The sequence below is a fragment of the Narcine bancroftii genome, chromosome 12 (assembly GCF_036971445.1).
Source record: "Narcine bancroftii isolate sNarBan1 chromosome 12, sNarBan1.hap1, whole genome shotgun sequence".
Taxonomy (NCBI): domain Eukaryota; kingdom Metazoa; phylum Chordata; class Chondrichthyes; order Torpediniformes; family Narcinidae; genus Narcine; species Narcine bancroftii.
In genome coordinates, this window is record NC_091480.1 from 42200147 (window position 1) to 42215396 (window position 15250).

Genomic DNA, 15250 nt, shown 5'->3' on the forward strand with positions numbered 1-15250 from the left:
CAGCAAATTCAACTGCATATCCTCATTAACCTATTGTTCCTCTCTAACAACATTCAAGGTTCTCTAACTGCATGTCCAAATACCAACTCAAGCAGACTAAAACCTAACGCTTCTTGTACAGATTCTCTTACGGCAAACAAAAGTAAATGGACACCTTCATCCCAATCCTTCTCATTCTCAAACCGATAAGTCATGGTTTTGAAAGTCGAATGGAACCTCTCAAGATTCCTTGAGATTCTGGATAATATGCAGATGATGTGATTTGTTTAGCTCTCAATTTATAAACTAAATATTTCCAACATAAAATCTAGAAGCTGAACACAATGTTAACAAATATTCATTCCCACTTTTTGTTTTGGGCAATGGACCAACACAGTCCACAATAAAGATTCTCCAAAACCCGGGAATGTTTTTAAAGGTGCCACTAAGGGACCTTGATCAGGTTTCCCCACAACTTGACAAGTGTGACCAGTTCTACAAAATGTCACAATGTCTCTTCTCCGACTAGGCCAATGAAATGGTTTCATAATTTTAAAAATAGCTTTCTTTACCCCAAGATGCCCACCTAAGGGTGTGCTATGGGCCATGGTTAAAATCTCATCTCTTTAGGCTTTAGGAACTACAACCTGGTGAACAACTGCCCATTCTTCATTTGCATGCACATCAATAGATCTCCATTTCTTTATTTGCTCAGGAAGGATGTGGAAGCTATGGAGAAGGTGCAGAGGAGATTGAACAGGATGTTTTCTAGATTGGGAAACAAGTCTTAGCAGAGCTAGAACTTTTCTTTTTGGAGCATAGAAGGATGAGAGGAGACATGATAGAGGTCTACAAGATTATGAGAGGTATAGATGGGGTGGACAGCCAGCACTTATTTCTCAGGGCAGGATCAGCAAACACCAGAGGACATCTGTACAAAGTGAAGGGAGGGAACTTTAGGGGAAACATCAGGCGTAAGTGTTCTACACAGAGTTGTGGGTCCATGGAATGCCTTGCTGGAGATGGTGATGAAGGGTGAAACATTTAAGAGACTCTTAGACAGGCACATGGATGGAAGAAAAATAGAGGGTTGTGGGGTAGGGAGGGTTTAGTACCTTTTTAGGAAGGAATATATGGGTCAGGACAACATCGAGGGTCAAAGGGCCTGTACTGTGCTGAATTGTTCTATGTTCTATCTATGTGCTAAGAAGAGAGCAAGGCCAGGAAAGCATGGGCCAGGACATGGAATTACAATGTTGTGGCCATTACATAGACTTGGCTGATGGAAGGACAGGATTGGCTGATGCAGGTACTGGGGTTTGGGTGTTTTAAAAGGGATAGGATGGCAGGTAATGGGGGGAGGAGCATTACTGGTCAGGGATAGTATCACAGCTGTAGAAAGTGAGAATGCAGTAGAGGGAGTGTCTACTGAGTCAGTGTGGGTGGAAGGCAGAAGTAGGAAGGGAGCAATAACTGCACTATGAGTAGTTGATAGGCCCCCAAATAGCCCACAGGACACCACCGAACAGAGGTAAGCACATGGTTGTTAAAGAAGGATTCCTGACACAATATGTAGACCAGCTGACTATAGGAGAGGCCATTCTGGATGTAGTACTGGGTAATAAACCTGGTCAGGTGATAGATCTCTCAGTGAGGGAGCATTTTGGTGACAGTGATCACAACTCCCTGAGCTTTAGCATAGTTGTGGACATGCATAAAGCAGACAAAATCGGAAAATGTAAATTGGGGAAGGGCTAATTATGATGGGATGATCCAGGAACCAGGGAGAGTAAAATGGGAAGCATGGAAGTAATGTGGAGGATGTTTAGGGACCATTTGTATGGGCTTCTGGATAGGTTTTCCCCACGGAGACAGTGAAAAGATGGAAGGAATAGGGAACTGTGATTGACAAAACAGGTGATGCAGCTGGGTTAGAGGAAGAAGGAAACAAGAAAACAGAAAGGGCTCATGGTAGCCAGGAGGGAACTTAAGAAAGGACTTTGGATAGTTCAAAGGGGGTATGAGAAGGTTTTGGCAAGAATCTCAACATGAAGAACAGAAGGATGATGAGAGTGAAGGTAGGGGCACTAGGATAAAGGAGGCAATATGTGCCTGGAGGCAGAGGAGGTTGGGGAGATTCCAAGTGAATAGCTTCTTTCACTATTCACAAGATAAAAGGTCTTGGCCAAGGAGAGGTCAGAATAGAACAAGTTTATGTGCTGGATTATACTGAGATTAAGAAAGAGGAATTGCTGGTTCTTAAAATCATTAGGGTTGATAAGTCCCTGGGGCCAAATGAGATATACCCCATGTTGCTATGAGAAGGGAGAGAAGATATTGTTGGAGTGTTGGCAATGATCTCTGCATCCTCCTTTGTCAGAGGATTGAAGAATGGCTAAATTTTAATTTAGACATACAGCATGTAACAGGCCATTTTGGCCAAAGTGTCCATGCTGCCCAATTTGTAGTCCACTTGTTTAAAAGAGGGAGAATCCTAGGAATTATTAAACCAGTGAGTCTTATGTCAATGGTGGACAAACTATTGGGGAGGATTCTTAAGGATAGGATTTATGAGCATTTGGAGAAGAACAGTCTTCTCAGGGATAGTCCGCGTAGCTTTGTGAAGGGAAGGTTGTGCCTCATCAGCCTAATTGGGGAGATAACAAAAAAAAATGATGAAGGTACGATGATAGATGTAGTGTCTATGGATTTTAATAAGGCATTTGACAAGGCCCCCAGTGAGAAACTTGTTCAGAAAGTCATGAGGCATGGGATTCATGGAACCTTGGCTGTGTGGACTCAGAATTGGCTTGGCTACAGAAAGCAGAGAGTTGTAATGGACGGAAAGCATTTTGCCTGGAGGTCAGAGACCAGTGGAGTTCTGCAGGGAACTATTCTGGGACCTCTGCTCGTTGTGACTTTTATAAAATGACCTCGATGAAGTATTGGAAGGATGGTTCGGTACATGTACGGATATCACGAAGGTTGGAGGAGTTGTGGATGTGCTGAAGGTTGTCGTAGGTTACCACGTGCAGAGTTGGGTGGAAAAGTGGCAGACGGAGTTCAATCCAGATAAGTGAGAGGTGATGCATTTTGGAAGGTTAAACTTCGGGGTACAGAGTGTAGTGTCAAATACTTAACAGTGTGGGGGGGGGGAGGAGAGAGAGACCTTGGTCGTCAAAATCCATGCACCCCTCAAGTTTGCCACACAGGTTGATGATAGTTAAGAAGGTCAATGGGATGCTGGACTTCATTAGTTGGGGGTTTGAGTTCAAGAGTTGAGAGTTCATGTTGCATCTTTACAAATCTCTGGTAAGACTACTATACTTAGAGTATTGTGTTCAGTTCTAGTCACCTCATTATAGGAAGGATGTGGAACTATGGAGAGGAGATGTAACTGGATGTTGCCTGGATTGGAAAATAAGCCTTATGAAGCAAGGTTAGCAGAGCTGGGACTTTTCTCTTTGGAGCGAAGAAGGATGAGAGTTGAATTAATAGATTTCTACAAGATTCTGAGAGGCATAGTTAAGGTAGACAGCCAGGGCCTTTTTCCCCCAGGGTGGTAGTAGTAAACACCAGAGGACATCTGTACAAAGTGAAAGGAACATAGTTTAGGGAATATATCAGGGGTAAGTTTTTATTACAGAGTTGTGGGTGCCTGGAATGCCTTGCCGGGGATGGTGGGGGAGGCTGAAATATTAGGGGCATTTAAGAGACTTTGAGACAGGCACATGGATGAAAGAAAAATAGAGGGTAGGAGGTAGGAATGGTTTAGGTTTTTTTTGGGAATATATAGGTCAGAGTCAATTTATTGTCATGTAATAAAACAGTGTCATATTACACGGAATTGCTTTTGCCTGCTGTAAGGCAGACCGATTCGCCATTGGCAGAAATTGCCTGAAGCCCCTCTTACAGTCAGAGAGAGAGAAGCAAAAGAGAATCCCCCCAGAGTCACTGTGCCCATAGATTTGCCTCCAGCGCTTCCGCAGCCTCACAGAGTCCAGTCCGAATCATTGGCGACCTGAGCTCCAGATCTGAAAGTCCAACACAGACTTCAGCACCTCCTTGCACCTTCAGCACCTCCTTGCATCCCGGTTCTGAGACCTGGTCGCCCTACAGCCAGTTTCGAGCCAACTTCCAGCAGTGTACAGACCAGTGCGAGTCCCCCGACAGCAGTCTCTAGCAGCCCACAGCCTGCGTGGGTTCCTCGCCTCGAGCCGCCAGCAGCCCGCCGCATGAGAGGGTCTTTCAGCCACTGATTCCCCTCACTGGTCCGCTGCGGTGGTCACCGTCCCATGCTTCTCCTCAGATGGGGGATGGTCTTCCCATTTGCTGGTTGTCTGCACTAGCCTTCTGCAACCCTGGAGTCTGCAACCCCTCATGGCTGCTGCCGATCAGAGATGCCATCTTGGGCCAGATCTCACGGTCGCAGTATTTTAAATAAAACACCATTGGCTCCTTTAACGGGCTGCTCAAAGCCTGTGCAGAGCTGATGGCAGTTGACTGGGTGGCTGAACCCTGTGGGAGTGCTCTACCTTAGCTCCCCGCGGGTCCCCACCAGTGGCTGCACTGCCATGACAAGGGCACTGGCAGGGCCGCCATTTTGGAGCATCGAGGACTGAAGGGCCTGCACTGTGCTTTTGTGTTCTTTGTTCTATGATGATGATCCCCTCTGGTTTTTGACTGGTTTCTTGAGGCAGTGTCTTATGCAGATGTCTTCAATGGATGGGAAGTCAGTGCCCATGAAGGACTTGGCCAGGTTTGCCATTTTGTTCATCTTTATGCAATCCTGGGTACTCAAGTTCACCAGTCAGTATACTTTCCACAGTATACCTGTGGATGTTCAACATGTCTAAACTCCTCAGAAAGTTGAGACATTGGTATGCCTTCTTCATGGTTTTCTTCAGTTGCTAGTCCCAGGAGAGGTCCTCTAACATGTGGACACGCAAGAAATTGAGGCTTCAAAATCTCTCCAATGACATCCCGCCAATGAAGTCAGATGTGTTACCCCTCGGCCTCTCCTTCTCTCCTTACTTAAGTCCACAATAAGCTCCTTGGTCTTGCTCATGTTGAGAGCAAGGTAATTTCCTGCCATGATCTAACCAGATTCTCAATCTCCATCCTACATCCTGACTCATCATTACATGTTTTTCTGCCAACAGCTGCAGTCTTGTAAGCAAATGTATAGATTGCATTGGCTACATGGATATGGAGGGAATAGAGCATTCTTGAAGTGCCCCTCAATAGAAGATGATAAAGTCTGTCCTCCTTCTCTACATTAGGTGAGGAAACTTCTGGCCCCTGTCGATCCTCATCTAGTGAATTTAATGTAATGGGATAGCTCGTGTGGTTTTTTTTAAATCACATGACCATCAGCAGATGATCCGTAAATGAAATCGGTCCAGTACAATCAGCACTATGTCCTGATAACCAGTTTCCCGCTGTGGGGTTTCACACGGACACTGGGTTATCTTCAACAAAATGGCAATATTTTGGGATCATCTTACTTGTTTGGAAAGGTCAGTCGAGGTAAATTCTTGCTTCACCAAATCCAGGCGCTCTCTGCATCACCTGTCCATTAGTAACTTGGTGGTGTCCATCTGCAGTTTATTCCGACAGAGAAATAAGAAACTTGATTTCCCCTCCCCTTCTCCCAAACACTTTGTTCTTCATCAAGGCATATTTCATACTCTGCACTTCCCTTTCCACCAACACATTTGAAGCTGGTGCTGAAGTTGCTTCTGCTGTGTTTCTTCCTACATCCCAAAGACGTGATGGTTAATTAGCTGCTGTAAATTGCCTCTAGTGTATATGTGGGTGGCAGAATTCAGGAGGAGTGGATGGAAATGTGGGGAGAACAAAAGCGGTGTTGGATTAGTGTAAATGGGTGCCTAATGGTCAGCAGTTAGCTGGCACACTGAGGGTTCTGTGTCTTTGTTGTGATGTGAAGATAAAGAGGTTCATGCTAATCTTTGAAATCAGTGCTCAAATTTCAGATACATGCACGGATACAGTTTCCAAATGGGTCAGAAATGTTTTTCTGAAAAATGGATCTGCAAAGTCCAGATACAAGTCTGACCAAAATTTTCCTGATCAGAACTAGGTGTGAACATCTCTGAGGATCTATCCTGAAGCCTCCATGTCGATGCAGTCACAAAGAAGCCTCACCAGTGGCTATACTTTGTGAGGTGTCTGAGGAGATTCGGCATGTCACTGAAGACTCCAGAAAACTTCTACAGGTGCCCTGTGGAGAGCTTTCTGGATGGTTGCATCACTGGCTGGTATAGAGGTGCCAACACTCAAGACAAGAAACAAACTCCAGAGGGTTGTTAATTTGGCCTGTGACATCATGGGCACCAGACTTTATTCCATCAAGGACATCTACATGAATTGGTGTCTTAAAAAAGCAGCCTTTTTCCTTATTGACCCCATCACCTACTCCATTATCATCATGAAAACGGTACAGGAGCCTGAAGACGAGCACTCAGTGGAACAAGGACAGCTTCTTCCCCGCTGCCATCAGATTCTTGAATGATCAATGAACCAAAGGCACTACCTTACTTTGACTTTTCATATACTATTTGTTGTAAGGTGGTTTATATGAATGATTGCACTGTGATGCTGCCGCAAAGCAATAAATTTCATGGCTTGTTCATGACAATAAATTCTGATTCTGATTCTGTGTTGATGGACCTGCAGGTCGATTTGTAAACTGCTTTTGATCTTGCTTACATTGCACCAAGTGTTGTCTATTCCAGGCAAAACTCTTGGTTGGATAGAAGATGCACCCAATCATCCTTCAGAGGAACATCGGAGTTAGATGCAGGAGAAGGTCACTTAGCCCCTTGAGCCTGTTCTACTTTTAAACAAGATCGTATCTGATCTTTTATTTCAGCACCACTTCCAGTAACTTTCCTCAATTCCAGGAAGAGTCAAAAATCTTTCCAGCAATGCTTCTCTGAGATGGAGGATTCCAAACGTTCACTAACCTCTGGGTGAAGACATTTCTCCTCATTTCACATCCTGAATGATTGAAACTATGATGCCAGCTTCTAGCCAGGGAAACCATCAACCCTGCATCTCCTTTGTTAAACCACACAAGAAGTTTGCAAAGCAAAATATATTCAGATGCTGAATGTCTGAAGTAAAGCCAGGAAGTGATAGAAAAGCTCATGGATCAGGCAGTAACATTGTTGATGGGTCTTCATCATTGGACATTCCCCCTCCCTTTCTTTTCCTACCAATGTTGCCTGAATATTTTCTGTTGATAAGAATTTTACTTGCTTCACTTCGATATTCAGACTTCTTTGGAATAGTTGGTCTTCTTTGAGGACCATAGCTCAAACCTTCACCTGCAGCCGTGTGTCATATTATCTTCTTCTTCGCGGCGCTGAATATTTTGGGCTGGTTCAGGGCTTTCTAAGGGAAGAGGGCATTGACTGGATTCTGCTGTTATGGGACAAGCCCTTCAGCCCATGATTTGGTGCTGACCTAGGTAAACCCATGCCATGACAATCTAATTTTTCACTACCTCACATGTTTTTCTTACATCCGTGGGGTTGAATGTTCTGTCCCTGCACTGTGCTGTGTTCCACATTGGAAAGCCAGGTTGGATTTTTGTGGCCTTTTTTTTCCCCTAATTTAGAGATACTGCATGGAAAGTGACCAATTAACCTCCTTACCTGTACATCATTGGAAACTTGAGCACCTGGGGGAAACCCACACAGACACAGGGAGAACGTATAAACTCCCTACCGACCATGGTGGATTCGATCCTGGGTCACTGGTCTTGTAAATAGTGCCTCATATGGACGCTGAAAGACCAGCTGAATTTCTCCAGCATTTCATTGTCTTTTAACTGCAATCACAGTGTCTGCAGACTTTGATGTTTCATGCTATAATAGTGTGGTACTAACCGCTACACTGACCAAGCTTCTCTGCGGAGTAAAATTGGAACCCGGAGCCTTCAGTCTATGAGGAAGTACAATGACATGGTTGATGCTATGCCATAGGTGCTCTGTGGTTAGTAAGGGATTACTTAAGGTGGTCAGCGGAAAGAACCATTGTGTTGGAGGAACATAGCACAGTGCTGTTAGTCGATGCATCCTTTATGTTACTCGAGATCTGTGACTGAATCTTAAACTTCTTCAGATGTTGAGCAAGATGCATTCGTTTAGTTGGCAATAGTTGCTGGTCTTGAGGAGTATAGCTCACTTCCCACAGGGAAGGATGAGGAGGAGGGTAGGGGATAAACTCCTGATGATAATTCTGTTTTGAAACAAAGACACAGATTCCAGTTTCAGTCTAAACACTTGCTAAAAGTGAAGCGTAGCGAACGACTGGTTTGCATCTGTTCAGTTTTTCCTGCACCTATGTTATGGGAGGATCTGGCATGCTGGGACTCTGTTGCCAGCCGGCAGCCTGGTTAGCTCTCTCCCTGGAGGGTGACAATCAGATGTTGGGAACGAAGTGCTGTGCTCTGCAGAGGAAATGAGAAGGAATCTGTTTGTGCTGAGCCAGATGGGCTCTCAGCACCGTACCAAGACTTCAGCTCCGCCCTGCAATTTTACTCTTCACCTACGCGACTCTCCCCCAGCAGTTACACTCAGCTGTGGAGGACGCCCACTCACACTGGGACTGTCATTGGAAACCTTGGCAAATCTCTACAGATGTGCAGTGGAAAGTGTGCTGACCAGCTGCAACACAGCCTGCTACTGGGGCAACAATACCTCTGAGCGGAAAGCCCTGCAAAAGGTAGTGGACCCAGCCCAGTACATCACAGGCTAAACCCTCCCCACTAGTGAGAAAATGGAATGGAATGCCGACAACCTTGCGCTCAATGTTAGCAAAACCAAGGAGACGCTTCTGGACTTCAGGAGAAAGTCAGGAGAACATGACCCAGTCCTGATCGAGGGCTCAGAGATGGAGAGGGTCAAGAGCTTCACATTCCTGGGTGTCAACATCTCCAAGGATCTGTCCTGGAGCCTCTATGTTGGTGCCATCACGAGAAAGGCCTACCAACGGCTATATTTTGCAATGTGCTTGAGGAGATTCGGTATGACTCTTGAAAACTTCTACAGGTGTACCGTGGAGAGCATTCTGGCTGGTTTCATCACAGTCTGGTACGAAGACGCCAACTCTCAGAACAAGAATAAACTCCAGAGGGTTGTTAACTCGGTCTGTGACATCACAGGCACCAGACTTCACTCCATCAAGGACATCTACATGAGGTGGTGTCTTAAAAAAAGCAGCCTCTCTCCTCCAAGACCCCCACCACCCAGGCCATGCCCTCTTCACTCTGCTGCCGTCGGGGAAAAGGTATAGGAGCCTAAAGACGAGCACTCAGTGGCACAAGGACAGCTTCTTCCCCGCTGCCATCAGATTCCTGAATCATCAATGAACCAAAGATACTGCTTTATCTTTTCTTACACTATTTTTAAAAAGTAATTGTAAGGTGGTTTATATGAATGTTTGCTCTGTGATGCTTCCACAAAACACCAAATTTCATGACTTGTTCATGACAGTAAATTCTGATTCTGCTGTTGGACAGCACCACCCAACACACCCTCTGTTCTCGCTGCTGCCAGCAGGAAAGAGGTTTTGTGGCCACAAGACTCAACCCAGCAGGTGCAGGAATAGTTGCCACCCTTCCAGCATCAGACTCCTGCACAATAGACTCATTCAGAGACTCATTTAAGGACTTGTACTTTGCTCATTATTTATTATTGCATGTATTACTTCTGTATTTTCTCAGTCAGTTTGTTTACATTTCTTTATTCAAGTGTAGTTTACCAGTAGTTAGCGATTCTGCCTGACCCACAGGAAAAATAATCTTTGGCTTGTATGTGATGTCATGTATGCACTCTGACAATAAATCTGAACTTGACATTTGAACTTTGGTGGAGCGGGTGGGTTAGTGACCGACTGACCAACAGCCGGGAGGGTGGGAGTGGGTAGTCACTCGACTGACTGACCGATGGCCGGGAGGGAGGGAGGGAGTGGGCTGGCGAGTAACTGACAGATCAATGGCTGGGAGGAAGGGAGCGTGTGGGCAAGTGAATGACTGACCGAAGGGAGGGAGGGAATGGATGGGTGAGTGACCAGCAGATGGGTGGGGAGGGAGCACGTGGGTGAGTGACTGACTGACCGACAGATCAATGGCTGGGAGGGAGGGAGCATGTGGGCAAGTGAATGACTGACTGATGGGAGGGAGGGAGGGAGCAGATGGGTGAGTGACCAGCTGATGGGTGGGGAGGGAGCACGTGGGTGAGTTACTGACTGACCGACAGATCAATGGCCAGGAGGGAGGGAGCGGATGGGTGAGTGACCAGCAGATGGGTGGGGAGGGAGCACGTGGGTAAGTGACTGACTGACCGACAGATCAATGGCTGGGAGGTAGGGAGCATGTGGGCAAGTGAATGACTGACTGAAGGGAGGGAGGGAGGGAGTGGATGGGTGAGTGACCAGCAGATGGGTGGGGAGGGAGCACGTGGGTGAGTGACTGATTGACCGACAGATCAATGACCGGGAGGGAGGGAGCATGTGGGCAAGTGAATGACTGACCGATGGGAGGGAGGGAGCGGATGGGTGAGTGACCAGCAGATGGGTGGGGAGGGAGCACGTGGGTAAGTGACTGACTGACCGACAGATCAATGGCCAGGAGGGAGGGAGCATGTGGGCAAGTGAATGACTGACCTATGGGAGGGAGGGAGGGAGCAGATGGGTGAGTGACCAGCGGACGGGCGGGGAGGGAGTGGATGGGAAATCGATGGACAGACGGGATCTTACTCTTACTCCTGTGAGTGTGTAACGTGTCATCGGTTTGGGGGTGGGACTCCCCCTAAAAGGCCTGGGAGGTCCTAAATTCCTGGAAATTTCTCTGGGATAAAATGTGAAAATGCCTACTGAGTTATTGGACCCTGTTCCTTCCAGAACAGATCTCCTAAAAACCCATTGTCAATAATGACATCATTAGTAATGCGGTGAGATCCTTCACTGGTAAGCTGACGTGGACATTACCCCTCCATAAATCTTCGTCCGCGAAGCCAAGCCAAAGAAAGAATGCGGTGAGATCCTTCACTGATAATGCGGTGAGATCCTTCACTGGATCTTTTCTCATCCTTCTGATTGTCAGCCCTCTACTTGGAAAATGCAGCACCACCACTCACTCTGGTCAGCTCATCCCCATCATAGACCCTTCACTGGGAACCTTTCGAAGACTGTTCTCATTATAGTGCCATCAAATTCCTTTGATAGAGTGATCGTCAGTTGTGACCCAATTACTGGACCTCGCCCTAGTATTAGCTCATTTTCATTTTTAAAATATAAACATACAGCACAGTAACAGGCCCTTATAGCCCATGAGTCCAGGCCGCCAAGTTTACACCCCATTAACCTACAATCTGGTACGCTTTGAATGTTGGGAGGAAACCGGAACCCCCGTGGAAAACCCATGCAGACACAAGGAAAACATGCAAACTCCTTACAGGATTCAAATCCCGGTCCCAATTGCTAGCGCTGTAAAGGTGTTATGTTAACTGCTATGCCAACTGTGCCTCTCCACACACTGAATAATTAAGAATATGATCTGATTACTTCACTACATTAAGCCCCATTATCGCATCTCTTTGAGTGAACCCTTCATTCATAACTGATAGAGTTAACTTCATTTTTGGAGTCCATCAATAGTATTTGTCCATTCACAATATTGCATCAATAAAGTGTGCCCACAATCAAACAAGTTCAGCTGAAAGAGCTCTTCTATCAGAACGTGTGTAAGCTCCTTTATTAGGCTCCACTATGTGAAAAGGACAAAGTTTCAAAGAGGGTCTGTGGTATTTTTTTTCAATTGTAAATATTCAAAATTAAGTTTAGACAGTAACAGGCCATATCAGCCAATATGCTGTGTCACCCAATTACATCAAATTAACCAACAATGGGAGGAAACCAATGCAGACCCTATGAGAATGCACAAACTCCACAGATAGCATGGGATTCGAACCCCAGTCCCAAACGCTGGCACTGTAACCGCGTTTTGCTAACCGTGCCACCTCAGTTACGCAGTAATTGGTTTATATCTGGAACTCACTGCTGGAGGAGAGGGGTAGGATCAAATGCAATCACTAGGTGCACAGTCACTTAAATAGGTAAGGCATGGAAGGATAAGGAGCTAATGAAGTAAATAGGATGAATGTAGATGGTAACAAGGATGGATTTGATGCAGTGTGCTGTACAATTCGAAGGCCATTGAAGGTTCTGTTGTGCACCCAGATATTGGATTAGTTTGGTGGACAGAGCATCACCAATAAAGCAGAAGACCTCCATAAAGCCTCTTTAAGAAACTGACACCCACCACCAGAGAACAATGTCAGAGTGAGCTTTATCACTGGCACACTTGAATTGGAAGAGGCCAGCCATAGGACAATAGACATGGAAGTGAGCCAGTAGTCAGGCCCCTTGAACTGAGTGGATCACTTTATTGGAATAAAGTGAGCCCTCGCTCGAGATCCATGAGTAACAACATCGTTCCATATTAATTGAGTGCTCAGGAGCCGGGTTACACTGAGCTCCCTACAATGAGAAATTTACAACACAGTGAGATCCAGGGTTCAAGTTCCTTTTATTGTCACATCATAATACATTAAAAATCTAACATACATGATATACTTTAACTTCTGGCTTCCATAAAGTAGGCAAAGAGTGGCCATTGGTATTGCCTGGCATCCCCTTCAGAACAAGAGAAAGAGAAGCAAAAGTGTCACCAGGTGTCCGTGGAGTCGCCACCGCCCCCTCCCCCCCAAGCCTTTACATCCGTACAGACTTCTGTTCAATTCATCGGCAAACCAAGCTTCAGATTCAACGCTCGACACGATCAGGGCCCAAGGCCCTTTGAGAGCCCTTTCAGCCGACCACTTTAACAGCCCCACAATTGGAATTTATGAATAGATTTTGTAAATTGGACAATTAAACACCTTCAATCATGCCATGTTCACTCTTCAACAGAATGAGTGACTAATGGAGATAGTTCACCCATAGATGACTTTGCCAGATTGCTATTGGATCATACGAATTGAGGGATGGACACCATTAATTCTCCAAGTCGAGAATGAAGAACCTTTGATGGAAAGAGTGCCATTATCAGACCCAGTAGAGAGAGAGAGGCCCACCCATGAGAATTTTTAAGAAAGTGAGCCTGTCTATCATATTCCTTATGAAAGTGAGTTGTGGCATCAGATTTCTTGAAGAGAATGAATCCAATCCTCCAATTGCCTGATAAATTGAGCCCCACGAGTGAACCAGTTAATGGAACCATAGAATGTTACAGCACAGAAAACTGGCCCTTCTGTCCTTCTAGTCTCTGCTGAACTATTATTCTCTCTAGTCCATCTGACCTGCACCCATTCCATCTCCCTCCCATCCAAGTACCCGTCCAAATTTACCTTCAATGTTAAAATTGAGCCCGCATTCACCACTTCAGCTGGCAGCTCATTCCACACTCCCTCCACTCTCTGTGTGAAGAAATTCCCACTAATTTTCCCCCAAATGTCCCTTTTCGCCCTTAACCCATATATCTCACCTAATCTCAGTGGGAAAAGCTGACTTGCATTTACTCTATCTATACACATTGTAATTTTGTAAACCTTTATCAAATCTCCCCTCATTCTTCTACGCTCCAGGGAATAAAGTCCTAACCAATTTAACCTTACCCTGTAACTCAGTTCCTCAAGTCCTGGCAACATCCTAGTAAATCTTTTCTGCACTCTATCTATGTTATTGATATCTTTCCTGTAGTTAGGTGTCCCAAACTGCACGCAATAATCCAATCTGGCCTCACCAATGCCTTGTACAACTTTACCATAACATCCCAACACCTATACTCAATTGATGAAGGCCAATATGCCAAAAGCTCCCTTTACTACCTAATCTACTTATGATGCCATTTTCAGGGAATTATGCATCTGTATTCCCAGTTCCCTCTGTTTGACCACACTCCCCATCTACCATGCATGTCCTACCTGGTTTGTCCTTCCAAAATGCAACCCCTCACACTAGTCTGCATTAAATTCCATTTGCTATTTTTCAGCCCATTTTACAGCTTGTCTCCAAGCTTTGAAAGCCTTTCTCACTGTCCACTACACTTCCAATCTTTGTTTCATCATGGAAAGATTCCAGTGATCAGCTCCTTTAATTGGGAGATTTCGGCCATCAGGAAATTTTGAGAAAATGAGCAACAATGTCTGAACACTTTAATAGAACGAACCCACATCCTCTTCACATTGGGCCACTTGGAGAGCAAGAACATACCAATGAGCCACTTCACGCATGTGAGCTCCACCATCAAGCCACTTTAAGGGAGTATACCATATCCTTGACCACTTTAATTTTTAAAAATGTAGACATATGGAACACTAACAGGCCCTTTTGGCCCACAAGCCTGTGCCATCCAATTATGCCCCATTAACCTACAATCCCTGGACATTATTGAACGGTGGGAGGAAACCAGAGCACGTGGAGGAAACCAACACAGGCACAAGGAGAACATACAAACGTTACAAACAGCGCCGGAGAAAGGGGACGGGGAGGGAGAGAAGGGTGGTGGACTGAGGGGTGAGGGGAGGGAAGATGTGGCAGAAGAGAGGGAGGGGAAGTGGGAGTGGGGGAAAGGAGGTAGGTAGGGGGGGCAAGTGGGGGGTCGGGGAGGGGGAAGTAAGATGGCGGAGTGGAAGGTGAGGGAGGGGGAAGTAGGAGGGAAGTGGAGGTGGGAAGGAGTATGGGGAGGTGGAGATTGAGCGAGGTGTTGGGGAGGTAGTGGGGAGGGAGGTGGGCGTGAAGATGGAAGGGGAGGGGGATGTGGGGGTTAGAGAAGAGGTGAGGGGAGAAACATAAAAAACTACACAGACAGTCTGAGTCTGGACTGAACCCGTACCAGGAGCAGCTTTTTTTGACCTTATCACAAGGGGCTCAGTAATTGTCAGTGGATTTTCTCCCATCACTGTGGCTGGAGTTTAGTGAGGAAGTAGCAGTAAACAGCATGGAATTTCAGAGAGCTCGACTTTGCGATTTCCTCAATGTGCCCACAAAAGCAAAGAGAACTTTTAAGAAAATGAACCTGTCTATGAGAGTGAGTCGTGGCATCAGACTCTTTGAATGGAATGAGACCAATCCTCAATTGCCTGCTCAATTGGGCCCCACGAATGAACCAGTTACTGGAAGCATAGAACATAACAGCACAGAAAACTGGCCCTTCAGCCCTTCTACTCTGTGCAGAACT